This window comes from Megalobrama amblycephala, linkage group LG9, assembly GCF_018812025.1.
Source record: "Megalobrama amblycephala isolate DHTTF-2021 linkage group LG9, ASM1881202v1, whole genome shotgun sequence".
NCBI classification, from domain to species: Eukaryota; Metazoa; Chordata; class Actinopteri; order Cypriniformes; family Xenocyprididae; genus Megalobrama; species Megalobrama amblycephala.
In genome coordinates, this window is record NC_063052.1 from 9,387,713 (window position 1) to 9,394,540 (window position 6,828).

General features: G+C 35.7%; 1 long non-coding RNA gene across 1 annotated transcript; it reads right to left on the reverse strand.

Moving 5' to 3' along the window:
- On the reverse strand, positions 1-2,949 carry LOC125274944. Its single transcript, XR_007186351.1, has 3 exons — positions 2,785-2,949; positions 2,473-2,599; positions 1-2,293 (listed from the first exon to the last, which is right to left on the reverse strand). It is a non-coding gene; the product is annotated as an uncharacterized LOC125274944 (long non-coding RNA).
- Between the last annotated feature and the right edge of the window lie 3,879 nt (positions 2,950-6,828).

Genomic DNA, 6,828 nt, shown 5'->3' on the forward strand with positions numbered 1-6,828 from the left:
AAAGCTTGGGGTAATTTTCATTTTAAAGTGAACTAATCCTTTAATACGGCTCAAACTGTGGCATGTAGATGGAGTTGTGCACAGAAAGATATATCATATGTGGGGGTAAACCATAGTGAGTTCCAAAACTTTGTTATATTTGATATATTTCAAAATATTTCAGGTCTTTTTTATTCTCTCTCGATATTTGTTCAGCATGGGTTTAGTGACTGCAAACACAGTAGTGACCTGTATATGTAAAATATATGCATTTATTTATACAGTAGATAATACAAAGAGTGTACATGTAAAAAAAAAATGGAGGGGGAAGATTTTGCCCATTTATATAAATAAAATAGTAATTATGACAATGCACATCAGCCTTCTTTCCAAGGATATTTTTGAAAAAGAAAACATCAAAAAAGATGAAAGCAATTGGTGGTCCCATTTGCGCTGATGCTCGCTGGTGAGCATGAGGTTAAATGGGCCATCACATGGATGAAGATAAACCCTCAAACCCTCTGTTCTGGCTCTGGTCATTGTGGAACTCCTCCTCTGGAGCCGGAACTGGAGAACATTTCCTCAACTGGCTTCATCGGCTGCCATGTTGATACTCTGGTCAAAACAATAGTATCAGTTGCGTGTTGATAGCGCAAGGTAAAGTATTAAATGTATTTTTTAAATCAAACGTAAATGGTGAAAGATTTGACTTATCTGTGACGTGATGTTTCTTCCTACATTTACCATTGCGATGACTCGAACCATGGCATGTAGATGGAAACAGTTATGCAAAAAAAGAAAGAAAAAAAAAATGTTCAGAAAGTGATTTTCCAGGAAAAAAAAAAAAAAAATGCTGCACTTTAACACAAGTTAATACAGGTTTTTGATGTATTCATATACAAAACATTCACATTTAACTTGCTTTTTATTGTCATCACATGATCTTTCTTACCATATTTACCATTGTTGCAGCTTAAGTCATGGTGTGTGGACAGAAGAATTAATGCAAAGTAAGGAAAATAGAAAAACATGTTTAGAAATGCAGTGATTTTGCATTTTAACAGGTTATTACAGTATTTTTGATGTATTCATTTGCAAAACATTCAGATTGTACTTGCCTTTTTTTTTGCTGTCACATTATCTTTCTTACCACATTTAACATTGTGACGGCTCGAACCGTAGCATGTATATAGAAAGAGGAATGAAAAGAAAGAAACAGACATGACAATGTTCACAATTTTCAGTGATTTTGACAAGTTAATATAGTTTTAAGATGTATTCATGTACAAAACATTCAGACTGGACTGACCTTTTAGCTGGTGTAAGATGATTTCTTACCACATCATTGTGGCAGATCAAACCATGGCATGTAGTTGGAAAGAGTCATGCAAAGAAAAAGGTAGAAGAACATGTTCAGAAATGCAATAAAAGATGCATGCTGCACTTTAACACAAGTTAATACAGTTTCGTATTTATTTATTTTTTATACATATTTCTTACCGTATTTACCAATGTGACGACTCAAACCGTGGCATGTAGATGATGAAAAGAGTCATTCAGAGAAAGAAAAAGAGAACATGTTCAGATATACAGTGATTTTTCCAGAATAAAATATTCATGCTGCACTTTAACACAAGTAGGTCTTTGATGTTGTCACATGACATTTCTTACCATGTTTGCCATTGTGACGACTCAAACCAGGTCATGTAGTTGGAAAAAAAATCAGAATAACATGTTAAGAAATACAGCGATTTTGGACTTTAAAACAAGTTAATACAGTTTTATGATGCATTCATGTACAAAACATTCAGACTGGACTGACCTTTTGTTAGTGTAAGATGATTTCTTACCACATCATTGTGGCAGATCAAACCATGGCATGTAGTTGGAAAGAGTCATGCAAAGAAATAAAAAGAAGAACATGTTCAGAAATGCAGTGATTTTCAAAATAAAAGATTCATGCTGCACTTTACAGCTTTGTATGTTTTCACATAATATTTCTCACCGTATTTGCCATATACGACTCAACTCGTGGCATGTAGATGAAAAGAGTCATTCAGAGAAAGAAACAAAGAACATGATTTAGAGATTGTTTTCAGAAAAATGTTTTTTGGTGAAATTAATTTTAACAAGTCAACCATTTTTGCTATATTCATGTATTTTTATAGAGATTTACCTTAATGAATAGACAGATCTCTTGTTAAACAAGTTTTAAAGTGAACTACTGTTCAAGTCTATGCATAAAAGTAGATTGCTCAAGTATGAATTAATGACTAATAACTGCAGCTCAAGCTACTGCTTACCATTGTAAAGGCTCAAACCGTGGCATGTAGATAGAAAGAGTCAAGAAAAGAGAGAAACAGACAAGAACATTTTCAAAATTTTACAGTGATTTTGCACTTCAAAGCAAGTTAAAACATTTTTATGCTATATTCATGTACACAACATTCAGATTTGACTGAGCTTTTGTTGGTGTATGATGATTTATCTTACCACATCATTGTTGCAGATAAATGGCATGTAGTGTTTTCCAGAATACAAGATTTATGCCGCGCTGCTTTGTGTACATCCGTTACCAGGGAAACAGCTCCATAAGCGCAACGACGTTTTTTTTTCAGACCTGTTCAAGTTTATGACATCATACAAATAGCAGAACGTTAAAGCATGAATCTGCAGCTCAATGCGTCCACTGACATTCGAATACAAACTCTTTTAAACTACAGAGTAACCAGCTTTTGTGCGCTTATGTTACATACATGTATATGCAGGTGTCTTGTATGTCTGACTAGTTAATGCGTACTGTACCAGAGATGAGTCTCCTACTCCGATAAATTGCGCAGTGGCATAAAGTTATTTTAGAGGACATTTACATTTCACAGAGTAGCTTTTGTGTTTTTCCTCAACGAATTCCAAATAATGCCGCGAGCAGCAGCACGTGTTCATCGCGCGCCCCTTAGTTCAGGTGTCACGTGGTGTAGGGCTGCTTTAATTAATTTAACATAAATATAAATATTTTAGAAATCTCATCCAAGATACGATTTGGTATTTTTGTAATTCCAAACTATATTAAGGTTCTAAATGCTTGCATATGTTTAAAAACTGAATCATTAAATTAGTTCACCCCAAAATGAAAATTCTGTCATATTGCTTACACTCATTCTGTTCCACACCCGTAAGACCTTCGTTAATCTTCGGAACACAAATTAAGATATTCTTGTTGAAATCCGATGGCTCCGTGAGGCATAGGGAGCAATGACATTTCCTCTCTCAAGATCCATAAAGGCACTAAAAACATATTTAAATCAGTTCATGAGTACAGTGGTTCAATATTAATATTATAAAGCGTTTTGGCGCGGCAAAAAACAAAACAAAATAACAACTTATTTAGTGATGGCCGATTTCAAAACACTGCTTCAGGAAGATTCGGAGCGTTATGAATCAACGTGTCGAATCATGAATCGGATCACTTGTCAAACTGCCAAACTGCTGAAATCACATGACTTTGGCGCTCCGAACAGCTGATTCAACATGCTGATTCATTGCTCCGATGCTTTCTGATTGAGGCAGTGTTTTGAAATCGGTCATTGGCCATTGTTTTTTTTTTTTTTTGGCGCACCAAAAAATTCTCATCGCTTTATAATGTTAATATTGAACCACTGTACTCACATGAACTGATTTAAATATGTTTTTAGTACATTAATGGATCCTGAGAGAGGAAATGTCATTGCTCCTATGCAGGCCTCACGAAGCCATCGGATTTCAACAAAAATATCTTAATTTGTGTTCTGAAGATTAACGAAGGTCTTACGGGTGTGGAACGGCATGAGGGTGAGTAGGCTAATAAATGACAACATTTTCATTTTTGGGTGAACTAACCCTTTAACGCATTAAACTACATTACATTTCAATCAACAACCATCTCAGCCAAAATGTACATTTATTAGAACATGTTATAGCACAAAATACCACACCGTCTTATGATCACTCGATGACGTAATTACGTACAATTATAGTTTAAACTGATTCTTTCCGGCGAAGTGTTTGAAAGAACCGATTCTCAGTGATGTGTCTGCCTGCGTCTCAGTGTGCATACTATCCATCCTAAATAGTATGTGACATTAGTCATTTCCAATACTATTTAGGGAGGATAGGGTGGATAGTATGCACAATGGGATGAAGGGTCTGACTTCCCATCAGTATTAGCAAAGTCATTTCAGTTTTGTAGCTTCAGAATGAAACTTTCTATCCAAACACAAGAGGGCATCAGAGAATCACTCTCAGCACTTTTTCAAAACTCAATTTTGGTTCATCTCAATTCATTTTCACCTGTGAAGTACAGAAAAAATAAAAATAAAGAAACAAGTGAATTCAAGTAGATCTTAAAAACATTCCAGATCATATGTTTAGAGCTTCCAGCATTCTGCTATATTATTATGGTATGGTATGATAAATGATAACCTTTTATAGCAAACCGCAACATAGCAGCTTTAATTAACTCTGCCAATTATTCTTTCTAATTGGCATTAAATATTAAATTCCCCTTCCTGTTGTAATACTGGAAAAAAAAAAAAAAAAAAAAAGTTTACACAAAGGTGCAATTGACACCGAGCCAAAGAGGTGAGAAGTCATAAATATTGATGGGCCAGAAGTGCTGTGCTGGTTTAATTATCCATATACATAAATAGATTTTTCTGTTGTCTATATTACAACCCTGTAAAATAAATCGAGAATTGACAAGGGAAGTGAATGCAAAACATTGTATTGTTTTGTATTAGCATCATTAAAAGTGGAATAGAGACAGTGGGCAGTACAGTGCCAGTTTTGTCTTAATGAATGGAGTGACTCAGCTGTGTAGAAGAGGCTCATTAGCAGACTTCAGTCAGGGTCTTGTGCCCCAGGGCATAGTCTCTCATGTACAGCCTCCCCCCTGCTGGCTGAGCCACATTTGGACGTGCTGTAGAACCAGGGGAAGCTATAGACGAAGATATATAGCCACTAAACCCCAAGCATGAGACAGTTATGCTCCTTCATGCAGGTCAGTGGATAATTTAATTTAGTGTAATGAGTCTAAAATGCAAGGAGGCTCGTGTGCTGTGCACAACACCCAGCATTTGAAATAAATCCTCAGCATTTGTTCCTGGTGCAGTTGAAACCTGTCATATTTCATAGTACCGTCACATGTAACGCAATGTTTACTGCAAGCAAACCCAAGCAAAGGTCACTTTCTTCCCCTTCACTGCCAAGAGCTGTCACACATCACATTCCTGCACAAATAGAGCAGGAAAACACAGGACAGCTCGGTGACCGGTAGACAAGTGTTTTTTTTTTTTTATTATGTAAATGTTAAAACATATCGCTAATTGGTTTTCTGCATGAGTGGCATCTTTGAAGTAAATGTCTGGTTGCTGGTTGACACGCACATATTTAACATGATGGGTTTTCCTATTGCTGTCTGTCTGACTAAATACAGAGGACTTTTATTTTGACAAAAAGATGCATATCCTGACTGGGTTGCCATGGTATATGATAGGCCACAGGTAAGGGTGTGATGAGATCTCATGCCACGAGATCTCACGAGATTAAAATGTGACGAGATTTCTCGTCAAGGTGAAAAGCTGTCTCATGATATTGCCATGACGGAGTGTGAGTGTGAAATTATGATAGAATATGCCACCGCTACATTTACATTATGCCTCCACTGTCGTTTTGCTTTTTGTAGAAGAAAAAACATTTAATTCAGTTGGATAACTGTCTCAACTGTCTCTGGATAACTGTGTATAATTCCATCCAGCTCATCTAACATAAGATGCAAAATTGTATGTAGTGCAGCAGGAATCAGAATTCACTGATTATGACAAGATGACTGACAAGACCATGGCGGAGGATTCGTTGCACAACACACATGTCTGACATATGTTTTATCTTGTAGAATGTGCGCTTTGCTCTGCCGGTCCTTATACACAGAGTATGCGCCATCGCAAAATCGAAAGCAAAAGTAAAACGCGAGCGCACGTTCAAAGGAGATTTCAATACCCGCATTTTGAAAGCGGCTCCCTGATGCATGCAAATATCTCCCAGTTTGAAAGCTATCTTTGGCTCTTAGGCTGGGCTGTGTAGTTGTAACCATCTCTTAGTTCTGTATCATGCTCGGAGAAAAAATTGGTCTCTATTTGCACTTTTATTATGGGTGAACGTATTGTTTGCACTTAACAAGACTAAGAGAAAACTGTTATTCATTTTTATTTCTATGATCAATTTGGGAAAGGGGTTCAGTTATGAGGTCAAAAGTTGTAGAAACTCATAAATCTTGTACAGTTCTAAGGTCTGAAGTGACTCATATGATCATTATGATTGAAACTTACTTGACAACAACTTATATATCAATATCCTTATGAATAGAGTAGTATTAAATTATGAATAATCGCTGTCACACTACATTTTGAATACGAAGAATTTCTACGAATTTCTTTTTTAAATAACATATATTCAGATGTTATGCAATATCTCCAGTTGGAAAAAATTTGGTTTGCAATGAACAGTTTATATAAGTTCTATGACAGTTCTATGATCAGAAACAAAGTTTTTTTTTTTTTTTTTTTTAGGGAAAATGGAGGTGGGTCAAGATATTGTTAAACAATGTAATGTAAAGTGAGAATATAAGCTATTTGAATTCAGTTCTGTCTCTCTCCTCAAAAAGCAATAAAGAGAATGTTGGGGAAAAAACATATTCAACATATAACAAATAATAATAAATGTAGAAAAAAATCTACTGCACTTTACTGCACAGCTGGAAACCTACAGTTTGTGTTCTTTTCAGCTAAGAGATGACATGATGTGATGTTTCGATCC